At 38.4% G+C, this 17,654-nt stretch overlaps 1 long non-coding RNA gene across 1 annotated transcript; it reads right to left on the reverse strand.

Annotated features, from left to right (window-relative positions):
* Window positions 1–2,077: 2,077 nt before the first annotated feature.
* On the reverse strand, window positions 2,078–4,462 carry LOC118352994 (uncharacterized). Its single transcript, XR_004811084.1, has 3 exons — window positions 4,230–4,462; window positions 3,203–3,271; window positions 2,078–2,262 (listed from the first exon to the last, which is right to left on the reverse strand). It is a non-coding gene; the product is annotated as an uncharacterized LOC118352994 (long non-coding RNA).
* Between the last annotated feature and the right edge of the window lie 13,192 nt (window positions 4,463–17,654).

The following is a 17,654-nucleotide window of genomic DNA, read 5'->3' on the forward strand; positions in this document are numbered from 1 at the left end:
GTTCAAATCTAAGGAGTTAGTTTGAGCCTATGAAACCAGTCAGTGCCCAACATTTCTATAATTGAAATATAATGACTAGCCAGTATGAATGCGACTTCAGTCATCCAATGTCATAGCTCTAAGAACATCAAAACTGACTACCATTTTGGTAACATCATTGAGTTTGGAAGATCAATGAAGTTTGAAGGCAAAATATAATGTGGAATCTTTGAGAATGTTAAGACCATCAGTGAATGAACCCTGGACGCAGAACATTCAGAGAAGACTTAAGTTTTGTCCAAGGAGTACAGACCAATCAAAGTAGGAGGATAAACAGGAAACGGAGCAAGTCCCGTTCACTGGGGCCACACAAAAAATGCAGATCATAGCAGAATATAATATATTGGCTAGACCCAGTTTTTAAGAGCATTATAATAAGGATATAGAACTCTATGCCCAATCCTGCATAACAGCCCTGATCAATACTCTGATATGTCATGTAAAGAGAACAGCTAAGTTCTATTAGCTATTACTATTCTGGCTAAGTTTAGGTAATGGAGGTCCCTTGACCCATTGACCTTGTTACGGCATTAGAGAGTCAACATTTTGCCATTAAATGTCAGATCAATTCCCAATGATTTAAACATTACCCAGAAGTCTCTGGCTTCCTGGAATCTTTCATTAAAAAAAAAAAAAAAAAAATTCAAACACTACCATTTTCAAGAATCTAAAGAATTATTTACTACATGAGCTTAATTCATCTTAACATTCTTGCCCTAATTGGTTACCAGTATTTATAAAGCAATGCCTCTGATTTTAAAAATACTATATTATTATTATTTTTAATTGCATTTATATCTATTTTTTTATATCCAAGGAATAACTTTTCTCTCTGGTATTCTCATAAGCAACTTACTACAGACTGGTAAGTTTTCTTATATATAGCCTTTATCAGAATCATCCTTAAGTACAATTATGTGTGAAAAGGTTTTTCTCCTTTGAGATCAAGCATGGCCCATGTTTAATTTAGCCTTTATCCAATATAATGTCTTACATTTAGTAGACATTCAGTACAACAATTAGTAAAATTTTGGCCCAACTGTATCTCCTTCAATTCAAGGTGGTAGGATATAGAAGGGAGGCCTATTCATATGGCTATCGTAAAGTTAGAGGGAGCCTCTTAATTTTCCTCTCAGGAATAAGTGGATTGGTCTCTCTGGCCCTCTACAAGAAGACTCAAGTCTAGTTTTTTTATACTCCACAAAATGTGGGAGCTCACGTGGGGGCATGCCCCCTGCCTTACAGTCCTAGATAAATAGGCATGGAGCAGCTATAATCCCTAACTTTCTCTTTTATATTTCAGAGATCACTGGAAGAATCCAGTGTCCAGCAACTGACATATCTTTTTGATGGCCATGATACATGTTATTAGACTGACGAATTGAATAAAGAAATGAGCCAATAATTGCCATCCCTAGATACCAACCAATTTCCACCTGGCATCTGTCTGCTTGAGGTGTTACTTCCATTAGGTATGACATAGTATAATCTAAAATAACACCTAATTTAGATACTAGTTCACTTTCGGAGCTGCTGGCAAAAAGAAGGGAGAAGATTGTGGCTCCTTGTATTCCCAGCTTCCCACTTTCATTGTACCTGCTGTACAATTATTGCTGTCTTGCCTGCCAAAATTCCATTAAGGGTTCTGGAGCTCCTGGCACTTGTATGGATACTCTACTAAATTTAATCACCAAAAGATGACTTATTCTGGCCAGCTGGGTACATCAAACCAAAGAAATAATATCAGAGAAATATACGGGGAATCTATTTTATCTAAATGCATGGAGGAAGCAAACAAGAGCGCCTTTCTGCTGGTGTGATTTTCCAATCTTTTTTTCAGTTTCATCGCCAATTCAAATATTTACGCCAAAAGAGGCAGTATTGCCAGGGACAATAGAAAACTGCAGAGAATCCATCAGCCTTTGGCTGCTTCCAGAGGCAAGGTCTTAGCTTCTCAGCTGAGTTGGGATTGTGGGGGTGTAGTTCGAATCAGCAAAAGCTACTTATCGCACACTGCACTTGCACATACCTACGGTGGGGCCAGGACAGCTGGGAATTGCGGTGAGGGGCTTGGCTACCCTTGGAAGCACTCAGACTCTCCTACCTGTAGGGGAGTTGATTTGGCCTGGCTTAGGAGAGTCTTCACTGCAGATAATTCACATACCGAATTATTTATCATTGGCTCTCTGGGTTGTGCTTAACTTTCTGTTCTTCTCCCATCACCTTAAGGTAAGAAAAGAAAGAAAGAAAGAAAGAAAGAAAGAAAGAAAGAAAGAAAGAAAGAAAGAAAGAAAGAAAGAAAGAAAGATTAATTTTTAAAAATAGAATTATTATCACTGCCTGAATCCAGCTACCTAGAATTTGCAATAGCCCATCACTGAGAATAATGGCATAAACCTTTTTTTTTTTAAGTTTCACAAGCACAATATATCTTATTTTCATTGTGATGTTTTCCATTGCAGGGGTAGCTGGCAGACAAGACCTAGTCCTTTATTTATTTCCTTTCTAGATGTTGATGAAGGTACGTGTCAATGAGGCAATATTACTTATTTCATGATGACAGTCATGCTTTGTATGGTGACCTGTGACCTCCTTCCTCTGGGGATTTTGAGGTTCATATGACTGTACTCTGGACATCTACACAGGAAGGAATGCATTCAAGACTAGAAAATGTGGGAGAAATTTAGTGAATAAATAGGGCTTACTGAACAGAGGAAAAACTGGGTAATTTTACCCACCCAAAACTGGGATTAATAGCTATTTGTAGCCCATAGGTCTGCACCTTTAATCACTTATTCAGACATACATCAGTACAGTCCCTTGCTCAAATATTAATTACCTGCCCTGGCTGGCCTGGGGCGGGTAGAGGCTAGAAGGAACAGAGGAGGTTATAAAGGAGAAGTAAATTCGTTTAAAGCAGCTGAGAGCGGAGTTGGGTGGGTAAACATCTGTGATGAGATGGGAGTCAAATACAGCTGTTAGCACTTTGACCAGGCAGTGACCCTGGACCCTCTGCTTCCAGGCCAAGCAGACAGCCTCCAGCTGGACAACCACCATGCTCTCCCTCCCCTCCAGCTGGCTCTGCAGGAGGGTCTCACGCAGGATCAGATAGTCCCATCTCCCTTGCTTTTTGGGACCAGGAAACAAGAAAATCATTGCTCACCCCACTCCAGATTTGCGACATCCAGCTCAGTACCAGCTCCCGTGCTGGGCAGCCACACTGGGAGGGTCTCTTGTATAAGAAAAGAGGACAGAATGTTGGAAGGGAACTCTCCTTGACAGATGGGAATGAGAGTGGTGTGAGTAACTAACTGGAGGCAATAAAGGTGTTAGCAAACAGCAGGAGGGAAGAGTGGGCCCGCCGAAGACTGTCTCTTCAGCATGCTGCGTGTTGTACAAGTGCCAGTGAGAGCTGCCTCTCTAAGCTTGGGTATTAACAGCATGTGGCTTCGGCAGATTCACATGGTACTCATTGACTTTCTCAGTATCACAAAGCATTGGCTGGGTCCTATCCAACTGAAGGGACTACTGGCTCTTTGTCACCCTGGTGTCTAATGCCTTCCCCCCACCCCTCCCTGTCCTTTTTTTGTCCCAGGTCTTCTGCTTTTTTCTTCCCTGTCTCTTATACTTCTTTACATGATATTCCCCCTTTTCCTTTGGGATTTTTGTCTTTTCTTACAGAAAGGAGAGCCTCATCAGCAGTGTCAAGCCCATTGTGATATAGCCAATTACCCTAAAATCATGCCATCTAGCCCTATCCTCCGTGTTGAGAAAACCCAGCTGTTGCTGAGAATTGTATATGTATACAGTGTTTAAACATGCATGGTAGCAAGTATTCTTGAATCAAAAATGTTAGAACAGTCTTAGATGCTTATCACCTCCTCTCAACTATGTTCCATTTTACAACCACGCAAATTATGGCTTGGAAAAGTTAAACAATTTCCTAAGATTGTACCATCAATGGGGTAAAGGGGTCACTAGGACCCAGGCCTCTTGACTCCCTATCCAGTGATTTTTTTTCCCTTTTATTAATTTTAATGTAAAAATCTCAACCCCTATGTTACATCCAGAAATATTCCTTACCCCCAGTCATGTTTGAATCCCTCCACTACTGAAACAAGTACAGCTAATGAATCAGGGATGCTCTTTTGTTCTCCTATTACTCATTGGACCTTAAGGAAATCACTCACCTCCCTAGTTCTCAGTATTCTCCTTCACAAATGAGCAGGCCAGAAAGATTGTCTTGGGTTGCTTCTCACTCCAAGACTCGATGACCCTTCAGGCTTCACTCATTTCTCCCGAATACCTGTCATTTCTAGGTAAATAGAGTTCTCAATTCTTTCTGCTAAAAGAGGTTAAATAAATAAAAAGGAAAGTTCGGGCTATGCTTTTGGCCTAAATTATAACTTTGTGACCAGAGATGAAGGAAGTTAATAGCAATAAGAAAGCTTCCAGGGTCTACCATTTACAATTTAAATACTTTACTTGGAAGGTTAAAAGTTCAAAGTTGAGTCATAGTCTGAGGTGGCTCTGCTCTTTCTTTTTAATTATCTGAGGTCAGGAAGTTAATAATACCAGAAATCCCCAGTGGAGACCTCTTGTGCACTGCGTGAACTTTAAACTTGCTCTCTCTCTCTCTTTTTTTTTTTAAGGGTAAAAAGTTCAGTAGAAACACAGTGGACTTTTCGTCTTAGCCTCCACCCATTCATCCCCCAAGGTCAAAAGTTGAACTGTAAAACAGAAACTCTTGTTCTCTGATCCACATTTAAACAGATCACTTATTAAAAAGTAAACATTCCAAATGCAAGCAAGATCCAAAGTGAATCTGTTCAATAAAAATGAAAATACTGTAATGAAATGAGTGTTTGATCTTTATCACTTGCCTTGGAATTGAACATCAGAATATATTTTCTTATGTTTTGAAACTCGGAGAGAGCAGTCACAAAAGCTCCTTCCTTACCTACCTCTGCCCTGAGATTGGCATATCTGGAAAAGATAAACCTAAGACATTTTTAAATAGCTGTGTTTACAGCCTTATCCTAAGGAATTTTCTGCAACTAATTCTGCACCATTTATGTTTATTTATTTGTTTTGCTCAAACAGGAGTTCAAGAACCACAAAATGTGGCTTAAATCAGAGCAATTTAAAGAACTGTGGAATTAAGAGATATTTGCTAAACAGGGCGGGGGCTGTGGAGAGAATAAAGAAATAGATGAATGAACCCAATGAACCTCACAGAAATAAGAAATGGAATATATTTAAGATATTCAAAATGATAAAGCTCAAACATAAAGCCAAGAGGATGGCTATAGAGCTCTATGTACGTATTTAATAAAGGCAAGACTAGTTTTCTTGAAATGATAGTGCAAATTTAAGAAGTAAGAATATTAACTAAATATTAACTCAATCCAATCCTCTTACTTAGAACAACTCCCTGAACCACCATCAAATGAAGCTTTTATTGCATGCAACCCCCAAGTGTCCTTTTCTAATAAAATAAACAATATATGTGTCCTTTTTTTTTTTTTTTCAACACATACCTATTGGGAATACTTCTACTTGCTTAAAAAAAAAAAAAAAAAAAGTCCTACCAACATTTGTTCCAAACAATTTTTAAGAAAGCAACTTTGTCACAATTTACCAGTCCAAATGAAGGTAATACCACCTGCTTTTTTCTCCCTTAATAATTTTTGTAGGGGATCCCTGGGTGGCTTGGCGGTTTGGCGCCTGCCTTTGGCCCAGGGCGCGATCCTGGAGTCCGAGGATCAAGTCCCGCATTGGGCTCCCGGCATGGAGCCTGCTTCTCCCTCCTCCAGTGTCTCTGCCTCTCTCTCTCATTATGTCTATCATAAATAAATAAATAAATAAATAAATAAATAAATAAATAAATAAATCTTTAAAAAAATAATTTTTGTAAAACTTAGTGAGAAAACAACACAAAATGGTGAGAACTTTGAAATAAAGTTATACAATAAATACATTCATCATAAATACTTTTCCCTGAGATGTCAGCTTTGATAATGTCAGTTCTTAGACTTTCTGATTAATTTAAATACAAATCAAAACTAAAAGCTATGGCTTTGAAGAGGTCATGACCTCGACTCACTTCCACGGCATCCTTTGAGACTCCTGGATGCAGCTGGATGACCCAGACTCAGGAATGACACAGCCACAGGAAGGAAGTGGGGAGAGCATAACGAGGCAACTTCCTCTTGTTAGGACTCTCCTCTCAACAGCTGTAAGGAAGGGTGGAAATTCCTTATGAGTCAAAGTGTGACTTCAAAGTGAGGGATAAAATTTGAGAGACGTGATCCTATTGATTAGGATGTTGACCAAAGGAAGTCACTTCATTTAGGAGAGTGTACAGGGAAAAATCAGGTATTAAGTCAGATTAGGAGGTGAAGAGCATTTGGACACTACTGAGACACTTAGTCTGGTATTACGTTCATGAGAATAACTTCTGGTTTCAGTTCATCTTATGAATAGATTCCCATGAATATCTGTTTCTTCTTTTTTATTTTTAAGTTGCCTCATTGTATTTGAGTTAGCTGTTTTCAACCTGCTGTCTGATTAAATTCTTGATTAGCTTTTTTTCTTTTTCTGGAAACCCCTTCAGGTTTTAAGAGGCTATTATATGATATAATAAGACTGTATTCTGGGCATACCTACCCTGAATGTCCTCATAGGATAGAAATAAGACTAGATCCATATAAAATCAACCACACACAACAATATGAGGAGTGTACACACAGTAAGTATGAACAAGTGCCATGAGAACCCTGGGTCTTTGCCATGTTTTGTTTTTTTTTTTTTTTTTTTTTTAATGCCTCCTTGCCTTACACATTCTGATCTCTCTTCCTGGAATAATCCTCTCATCCTTGATCCCTGAAAACTTCTACTCCACCTCAGTACTGCTCTTCCTTCACACCTCACCTCCCTTTCCCTTTCTGGACGTTAGTGTCCCTTCCACAGCCACCTGTGCAAGGAGTAACATCAGAGTAACTATCTGACCACATTATAATGTTTGGTTAATTTTTCCGCCTCTGACAATAAATTATGATCAAATTGAGGGAGAAAAGTCCCATGTAATTCCCTGGAAAGCCCTTCTTCAGAAATATAGAATGAAAACTTGACAGGAACAGAATTCAGTAGATCCTTAATGGATGGCAAAAGTGAGCTGAAACTCAACAGAGTATACAACAGAGTGAACTCAAACAGTCCTGACAGATTTCTGGAATACTACTAGCACAGCAGTTTTCAACTTTGGCTGTGCTTTGATATCACCTGGGAGCTTTAATATATCCTTGATGCCTAGGTCACAGCCCTAGAAATTTTGATTTAATTGGACTAGGGTAGAGCTAGGCCATTAGGGTTTTGAAATACTCTCAAGTGATGACTGTGACGATGAGAACTTAAGGATGAGGACAACTGCCAGTAAGATGGTGTTAAATGGGAATCACTTCTAGAAGTCACTGTCAGCAGTGGGAGTCACAAATGGGCTCTCAGTTTAAGGATACCTTATTTTTCATTCTTTTGAGGAATAAGTTACTCTCCCATCTGAACTGCTTTGGCAACTTTCTATTATCCTCATGATAAAATCAAACACCTTGGCCAGCCAGCATGTTACTCCAGCCTTTCATGAAATAATCCCATCTTTTTCTTCTTCCATATTAATATCATGTGTGCAAAGTCATGTAAAACTGTCATACTAAACTGCTTGCTATTGCTTAAATGTGCCATATAAAACTCTTCCCATATCTTCTTATGTATCTGCTTCCACGAATGCCTTTCTTCTTATTCCTACAGGTAATTCATGCTCATACTTCAAGACCCAACTCAGGCTGATCCTTCTTTAAATGCCTTTCCCAGTCCCATTCATTTTATAAAGTGCTTCTCTCTTATAATGTGCACAACTTGGTTCGCCACTCATTTGTAGCAATGAACACTTTGGCTGAAACTCCCTCTCTGACTGTGACTTACACTGAATTGTTTTAGATTCCCAATGGCAGCAACTGTGTCTTTTTTTCTGGACCCACTTTTCCCAACATCCAGCACAGTGTTTGACATATGGAGGGTGCTCACTGAATAGTTATCGAATAAATGGAATGCAAGGATACATATGGAGATGGACAAACAGAGATGATTATATAAATTAATTCCTCCATCTATTTAATCTAGGAGGACTCTTAAGGTACTCATCATTGAGGAAAGGGAATAATAACTTCCCATAATATTTATTTCATATTCATCTCCAGAAGTGGGAGGCCCAGTAGCCTGAACCAGTGGTGACATTAGAGACTCCACACCAGGGCAGATGGCCCCAGGAGGAAGGATTACAACCATGATTTCCTTGGTTATACTAGAATTTTCTTGTTAAAGAAATAGAAACAAAACATTCTAGTCATGTTGTGTTTCAAAAATCCTAACTTTCTAGATGATTCCTTAGCCCTTAGCTACATCACTTTCCATTTTTTCTTCTCACTGGCCTTGGGTTCTTCTTCATTGAATCATAATCAGTAAAAAAGCATTTGCTCCTCCTCTCCCAATTTGGGTTCCAGCTGGAAGTTAATTGAATTCATAGTTTGTTAGAGCCAAAAAGAATTTCAGGGATCATCTCATCCAATACCTCCATTTTGGCAGACCGAGAAGCATTTGGGAAAAGTTTGGGGAATGGAGAGTCTTTGGCAGTACTCTTATAACTAGATGGTTCTGAGCCTCATTAGCACAGGAGGACCAATGAGGAAGCTGCAACCTTAACACTCAAATTATCTAGGAGCTTAAGTTCCCTTGCAAGTTCTCCTCTATTTCCAAAAAGTCCTGTGGGGAGCCTATGTATGCTCAGAAACAAGTCAGTTAATGTTCTTTGTCCTGGGGCCCCTTCTTCCAAGCTCCTTCTCACCAGGTCCCTGCTTTGGGCCCCTCCCTAAGAAGATCCTTCTGGTATACTTCCATTTTCTGTAGAAGAACTCCAAGGCTGCTGTGCAAGAGACTTTTTTTGGGGGGTGGATGGGTAGGTAGAGGATTTAGGGAATGAAAGGAATGAGAGGAAGGGATGGGAGTGGGGGAAGGTGTTGAAAATCATAAGAGTGAACTCTCCCTCAGCTTCTGAGCCATACTTTGCTATAGCTGGACTGGAACACTAACCTGGTGCTCTGGAATTTGGTTCTAAAATCACATCTGGATTCCAAACCTGTCCCTGCTGCCTATTATGTCTGTGTCCTTCAGCAAGATATGAAAACTTTCAGAACTACTTTTTCCTTCTTAATATGGTACGAATAATAATTCTTTCCTCACATAATTTTTTGAGTATTAAACGGAATACTTTATATATATATTAATATATTAGGTGCTTAGCATAGTGCCAGAAGTTGGTAAGCACTGAACAAATGGTATAGATATCACTATTTTTATCTTTGTCATTCTATCACTACCTGCTTCTGTAGTTTTTCATTGAAATAGCTTCTTCTGCTTCTGCTCCTAACGCCTCTTTCTAAATCTTTTTTTTTTTAAAGTAGTCTCCATACCCAATTTAGGACTTGAAATCACGACCCTGAGATCGAGAGTCACACACTCCACTGACTGAGGTAGCCAGGAGCCCCTCTTAATCTCTCTTTCCATAATGGCAGGCACTGAGGCCAGCTGGGAGGATGCAAAGTCTCCCCAGCTTCTTCATTCCCCTCTTTACCCTCTTCTTGGCACCTGTACACAAAACTTCTTTTTTCTCATTTTCCCTACCTCAGACAGTTTGGTTCCCAATTGGTACAAACAGTTCCTCACAAAACCAAATTTTAATCTTATTAGAGCATCAGCTAGGACATCTTAGTGGTTTCACTAGCAAAGCCAATCTGCACTTCTAAAATAATGGAAGTTGCAGTTGCCAGTTTTCACTAGAGGAAAAAAAAATGTACATGTTTTGGTGCCAGATTTTCCCCAGAGCAGCATTCTCCTCTATAGTAATAAAGCTCTAGCTAGACACATGGTTGCCTGGAGATAATATTTCACACATTCAACCATGCAGATGAGAAGAACATCCTGAAAGCGAGCAGAGCAGGAAGATGGAGGCCTTGAGTAACTCTGTGTTTACCCATCCAGTAACCCTGAGATGCCTGGATGATCCACTATATTGAGACAGTTCTGCTTTCCTTATAGCATGACATACCAAGTAGTATTGTTTCTAAGCATTGCAAAAAGAAAGTCTACTAGGACGCCTGGGTGACTCAGTGGTTGAGTGTCTGCCTTTGTCTCGAGGTGTGATCCCGGGGTCCTGGGATGGAGTCCCATGTTGGGCTTTGTGCATGGAGCCTGCTTCTCCCTCTGCCTGTGTCTCTGCCTCTCTCTCTTTCTCTCTGTGTCTCTCATGAATAAATAAATAAAATATTAAAAAAAAGAAAGTCTACTACCATGATGTTCAGACATTAAGGCAGCCCCAAAAATAATGTTTTGTTAAAATATTAATATTGGTTATATGCTCACAAAGGGGTTGGGGGAACAAACATCTTCCCAATCCTGGTATAGGAGCTTAAAAGTTGGTATTGCCAAAGGTTTCAAGATCGCCTACCCAGCCAAGCATTAAACATGTGTGGTCACCTTCTTATTATTAACTAAAGTAGAAAAAACAAAGTCAAGGCAGGGAAATGATGTTCTTTATAGAGACAACTTTCATGAACAACCATCCAAGTTACTTTTTAATTACAAATAGATACAGTGTGTTTCACCCTTTAAGCAAATTAGGAGTCCTTTGATTATCACTCAGGGAAGCTCTATACAGAAACCATTAAGGAGATCACCCCATGAGATATTGGTCTCATAGTCGCAACCACAGGGAAGAGAGTTCACTTGATCAGTTTTGGAGCAAGACTAGCAGCCTTAGCTTATTCAAACATTTAAACCATGTGTGGGATTAGCCCAGGCCAGTAGCCCGGACTGACAGCCTTGATTTTTTAATATTTCCATATTATATATTTTTATATTATATACATTCAATTTATCTATTTGACTGATGTATATAATTTATAAATCAGAGTCCATGGATTATGGAACTTTCCAGAGAATGAGTTTTAGAACTCAAATACATCCATGTGAACAGCCACAGATTCTCAAAACCCTGTTCTATCATGCTAATCATGCTGGACTAAGACCATCCCTCAAGACCAAGGACACTAGACTCCATGTAACCAAGATTCCATGCCTACAAAGAGTAGGTTAAAAATAGACACAGGTAGTTCCTTTCTATGAGCTACTAGGGCCTCCAAAGGGCAAAAGTCCTGATTTGATGCCAAAATGATATATTTGCCTTATCAGAAAGAAATACTAAGTCAAATGACTTGTCCAGGAATACATGGTCAGCATGGGGCAAAGGAGAACTGTCCTCATATCACCCAAATAATAATTTAAGCCTATCTTCTCACTCGTGATTTTAGTAATGAAATCAAGATGTTATATGAGATAAGTAAGCTGTCTTAGAAAAACTTACTACCTATTAATACTGTAAATTATGCCTTCCCATGCATTACTTTTGTTTTCATGTCTTCTAAGTTTAAAAACTTCTGCCAAATTTTCTTGATCATGTCCTGTGTTCACTAATATTGTGAGGTATATCTGATTTCCTTTTCACATTCGTATAAAATGACTTTCCTTTCTCACTATGACATTGTTCTATCCTCCACTTAAGGCGTCAGCTTTGTGACAGGTGGTATTTGATATTGTGGCTAATCTAACATCCACTGAATCAAGGGGAATAACAGACTACTAACAGTTGTTACACATTTATAATGTGTCAGGCACCTTCTAGGCATGTTATGTTTATTAACTCCTAATGTACACGATACATTAATTATCATAACAACCATGAAGACTGGATAGTTTTATTATTCCCATTTTATAAATAAGAAAACTTAAGTTAAACAATTCAGCCAGCAGCATACCACTAAAAAGTATCAGGGACAAAATCCAAACTCAGATGATCTGGCACCATGATACAAAATTTACCAGGGGTGTTATTCCCATTTAACAAAGACTATGTGGGCAGAAGTTATGAAAGTTTGTGAATTGAAAAGTTACAAAACTATAGAATCTGGGGTCAAAGGGAGCTCAAATGTCTGCTAGGTCTTCTTGCCCAAAATATCAGTCCAGGAAATTAACTGGTTGTCCATCAAAAGCTGACACCAAGGAGAAAAGAGACCTGAATACATCAGAGAAGATAGTCAAAAAAGACAAGCAGAAGACTGAACAGAATCACTTCTAAAAGAAGAAAAAGGTAAAACATTTGTGAATGAAAGGCAATCTTCTAAAGTAGAAATCTAGCTTGGCTAGATAATAGACTCACTGGCATTTAAACCACCGGATGATGTCGTAGGTAGTCAGAAGGGAAGAATAAGGTTAGGGGAACACAAGCCCAGAGAGGGTTTTTGTTTGGTTCTTTGGCAATATTTGAAACTAGGAAATGATGGGGAAATTCTAATTTCTGAGAACGCTTTTCACAAGAAAGGCTGAGATTAGAGTTTCCAATGAAGAGATGCTGCAATCGAAGAAAGCAAAGTTCAATAAAGCACTCAGGCCAGATGGCATTTATCTGAGTGTTCTGAAGCAAATAAGGTGTGAAACAGCAGAGATTGATGAGGACAGATACCATGTTCCTAAAAATAGCAACTGTTGTTGAAGATTGTCCAGTTTCTAACACAGTATCCATTTTTTAAAAAAAAGGGAAACTGAAAGAAATACCAGGAATTCAGACAAGTGAACTTTGTTTTGGTGCTAGGATAAATGTTTGGGGAAAAAAAAACAAAAAACATCTGAGGACAGTACCAAATGAAATCTGGGGATTGAAACCTCCCATTGTCTCTGCAGTAACGGGAATGTTCACTTTCCAATCTTAACATTGATAGTGATTACTCTAGAGCCACATGATGCACTTCGCTTTTCAAAAGGTTTGAGACGAAGAAACAGGGTTTTTTCTTTGTTGTTGTTTGTTTTTGTATCTAAAACTAGCTAAAGAAACTAGAACCATTTATAGTGTATGCTTAGGTCAAAGAAGAGAGATATGATACAATGTGCCTGGAATCTCTTGTTGGGATGAATTGAAATTTCAGATGCATTTTCAAAATAATTATGAGGCCTGTGTGAACCACAGGCAACTGACTCCCACATGACTTACACTGTGTGTGGCACCATTTACGAGGGTAAGCAGTAAGAAAAGAAATGGCAATCACATGATCATATGATCATCATCACTAACATTTATTGAGTGTTTACTACGTGGCAAGCACATGGCTTAGTGTCTGACATCCATTATGTCAATTATTCTCCATCTGTGAGCGACAGTATAACCTATGCAGAAACATCTGCTATTTCAGAAAGAAAAATGTCCTAAGGGGTAGGACAGTATCATCCGCAGTCAAAGTTCAGAAGAGTTCCAAACAAAGCTCATCTAAACTATTCTGGATAAAACATGGTCTTCATTTAAAACTGAATGAGGCCCACAAGGTTGGAAAGGAAGTCAAAGATGGAATCTGTTTTCTGCCCTTCAGTCTATGGGCCAGTTGCTCGTATCTTCTGAATCTCCAGAGAGTCAGGCTGACATTGGTTCCAGATTCCACCTGAATGGCCAGCCCCGAGACTAACAAGTTCTATTTTATTTTATTTTATTTTATTTTATTTTATTTTATTTTATTTATTTTATTTTATATTCATGAGAGACAGAGAGAGAGAGAGAGAGAGAGAGAGGCAGAGACACAGGCACAGGGAGAAGCAGGCTCCCTGCAGGGAGCCCAATGCAGAACCCTATCCCAGGACCCCGGGATCATGATCTGAGCCAAAGGTAGATGCTCAACCACTGAGCCACCCAGGTGCCCTGAGACTAGCAAGTTCTTACTGTTTCTTTGTTTGTGTATGTGTTTTTTGGGGTTTTTTTTTTGTTTTGTTTTGTTTTGTTTTGTTTTAATTTCCTGGTCCTTAAACTCATTTCCTTACCTAACTTCTGTCCCTTGCTATTTATAACTGTTTTGTGTTTGTTTCCTGATTCCTCTGGCTTCATCGCTTTTCCCATGGCTTTCATCTGTGTTGCCTGCCTGGGATCTCAGACCCATGTAGGTTTAAACTTCCCTCAAGCTTTGTCTGAAATTCTCCCAGCCTTTGGTCCACAACCGCCTGCTACCCAAACCAGTGCTAACAGACAGAACGATCTGGAGCCCATAATGATTAGAACTATTCTGTTAGTCAGTGACCCTTCCGAATTAAAATACTTTCTTCAGGGTTCTCCACACAGTGCTTCAAGTACTTTCTGTTCAGTAAAGGCTTGCTGACTGAATTTACAGTGCATGCAGTAACATGAACTGCAGACCAGAGTCCAAATTACAACACATGACCTCTATGGCAAGAAAGAGCAAAAAAATAAAACAACCTTGGACAGATGCCAGGTGACACAAGACCCATGAGAGAAAAATGCACTAAACAGAAATAGTAGTATACACACACAGCCTTGCTGTCTGATCCTTTGTGAACTATGATTGGTCTCCTTCACAAAATTTTAAGCATATTGAGAACAGGATACAATGAAGTGTCAAGTGCATGGTGTCCACCTTCCCCATCACTCCTCCTGCAACCAGGAACTTGTGGGAATTAAACTTTCATGTGAGACTTCCTCCCGGGCAAAGCACTACCCACAGTCTTGAGTACTACAAGGCCTCACTGGGGAAAGTATGAAACTACCATGTCCACATCACACCTGGACAGATACTTACTTGAAAAAGCAGCTTTCTGCATGTTGCATCGTATGTATAAATTATACAGTGTGTCTTTTTCATCACCCAAGTCTGGTTCCTTCCTAGTATGTCTGTCAAACAGAAAATATCCATCAGAGCCTGGTTCTTCTAAGACTCAAACTCCAAATTCAGACTGGTTTCCAGCTTTCATAAAAGATTCTCTTTAATCTCACTTCTGACCTGCTAATTACCATATTCAACTAATCTTCCATTTTTTTCTTCAATACTATTATTTTTCCTGGTCCCAAGTCTTATGTATTATTTTGTTATGCTTGCAATAATCCAGAATTTAACGTTCTCTCTACAATCTCTATCTTGTATTCCAAGTTCTCCCTGAACCCCCAAACTCAGTTTTAATCAATTAAACAATTACTATCCATGAATCTCAAAGTTCAATTTTAACCAGTTAATAAATACACACATACTCATTTACAGGGAAATCATAGACAAAGATGCTTTATATAAGAATCTATATATGTACAATGGGTGTGGGGACAAATATTTTATTCCATCAAAGTAGACTTCCCATATCATTTATTTGTGATCAAAGGGAGAAAAGGCCTATTATTATATATAAGCACGTGTTAACTACAGCAGACACACATGGGTTATCTGTCCAGCTCCCTCATTTGGGAAATGCCTGTTTTCCTCATCCTGTTCGTGAGTATATCATAGACGCTGTTATAGGGCAACAGTTTATTGGCCCTGGAGTAAAAATTAGACTTGAAATGACTTTATCATACTCTCTGTCATAGACCTCATAGTCTTAGCCAAAGCTTTTAAGTTTTAGTCAGGCACCTGACACAAATGGAAAATATTGGAATCCATCCCTGAGAATATTTTATCCAGAACTATCATTCTTTGGGTACCAGAAGTATGCTATGTAAAACTAGGTCAACTATTGGTAACTATATTTCCAGTCATGTGGAACAAAATAAGGGAGAAAATAAGAAAGAAGAAAGAAGAAAGAAAGAAATAAGAAAGAAAGAAGAAAGAAAGAAAGAAAGAAAGAAAGAAAGAAAGAAAGAAAGAAAGAAAAAGAAAGAAAGAAAGAAAGAAAGAAAGAAAGAAAGAAAGAAAGAAAGAAAGAAAGAAAGAAAGAAAGCTCATACCCCAAAAAGTCAAAGAGGCAAGAAGTACACAGAGTCCTAATGGTGCTCAGGTCTCCATTTCCAGTTCTACCTCAAGTCCAGCAGGATTTCTACTGTTGGGTCTTCTAAATTCTCCCTTTTGCTCAAATCGGTTTTAGTTGGATTCTGTAACATGGAAGCCAAAGAGTCCTGATAAATAAAATTCCCACCATCTGAACTTACCAAATGGAAAGCTGAGCCTCAAAGAGATCATTGGACTTGTCAGGAACATGTAGAAAGTTTCTTATAAAAGAAAAATTCAAGCCATGCTTATTCATTTCTTAACAATGAATCTGACTAATTTTCTATTTCTATGATATTGTCTTCAGTAGTAGGAAAGTTTCAACCCATCATTCCCATTAGGCTTTACATTGGGAACGACAATGAATCTTAAATAATTCTAAAATATAGAATCCTGAGTGGAACAAGGTGGGACATAATTATATTGAATCCTCATTTTAAAAGCTAAGTGAGCCATATTTCTCCTACAACTCTTTGAAATGGAATGAGCTCATCGTGCAACCCAAAAGAAAGTTACTTAAGCAAGCAAAACATGATTTGTATTATCACAAAACAACTAGTACTATTCTTTCTCATGCTCAAAGCCATCATAGGGATACAGAGGAATCCTGCCAATCCAAGTTTCCATTTCTCATCTGATTTTTCTATAATCTCTATAAATGTCAGTATAACTGTTTAAAAGAGGCATAAATCTAGTAAAGAAACAAATATATAAATTTTGAAAGGGTGTAATTCATCTGTCTCGTTTTCAGCACCTGTAAGAGAAGGACCAAAGGACGAAGTAGCTGGCACAATGGCCACAATAATAAGTTTCCGAAGAAGGGATTGGCAATACCAGGAGCATTTTTGTCTATAGAGTGGTATAGCCTTATGTTTAGGAACTTGAGTCTTAGAGGCCAGACTCCTAGGTTCTAATTTCTAAACTACCATGTAACTTCTATGTGACCTTGGGCAAATTACTATCATCTTGGGACCTCAATCTCTTGATCTGTAACACAGGAATAAAACAGGATTCCAAAATTGGCAGTAGAGAATAGTAAATGTGTTAATGGATTCAAGACACTGGGAACAAAATCTGGCAGATAATAAATACTCAATAGATGTTAGTTGTTATTATTAAAAGGACATGAACACTTGGTTTTTGTAGCGTCAAATAAAGCATGTGCACACACACCTGTTAGTTATTGAAATAAAAGATAAGACATAAATCAGTATAGTACACTTTAAATCAGCTAATGGCATAATATAGATTAGTTGGGAAAATGAGTTTACTTCACAAATTATTTCTAACATGGTTCCTCATAAAACAGGACTTCATCAGATATAGATGTTTAAAGGAAACATTAAAAACAAATGATGTATAACCACACAGTTTGCTTAACAACTCCTTTAAAATTATTATTTTTCAAAATAATTTTTAGTTAAGAGATATATTTGAATGATTTTCTGGAGGAAACCAGTAACCCTGTTGTTCAGTCCCTTGAGATCACTGGGTCATAGCAACTACCACTGTTCAGACATTTGGGAACTGTCCAAAAAAGGCAACAGGTTTGAAGTGTCCTCAAGTATGAGAAGGACATGTAGAAACAATTAATCATAAACAAGTCGTTAAAATTAAAAGTGTATTCTTAAATCGTTTCTTGATTAAGAACAAATGCCTCATTAATCTGGAACATATTGACTTGAGAACACAAGTAAAGTCAAA

Source organism: Canis lupus, chromosome 31 (assembly GCF_003254725.2).
Source record: "Canis lupus dingo isolate Sandy chromosome 31, ASM325472v2, whole genome shotgun sequence".
Classification (NCBI taxonomy): domain Eukaryota; kingdom Metazoa; phylum Chordata; class Mammalia; order Carnivora; family Canidae; genus Canis; species Canis lupus.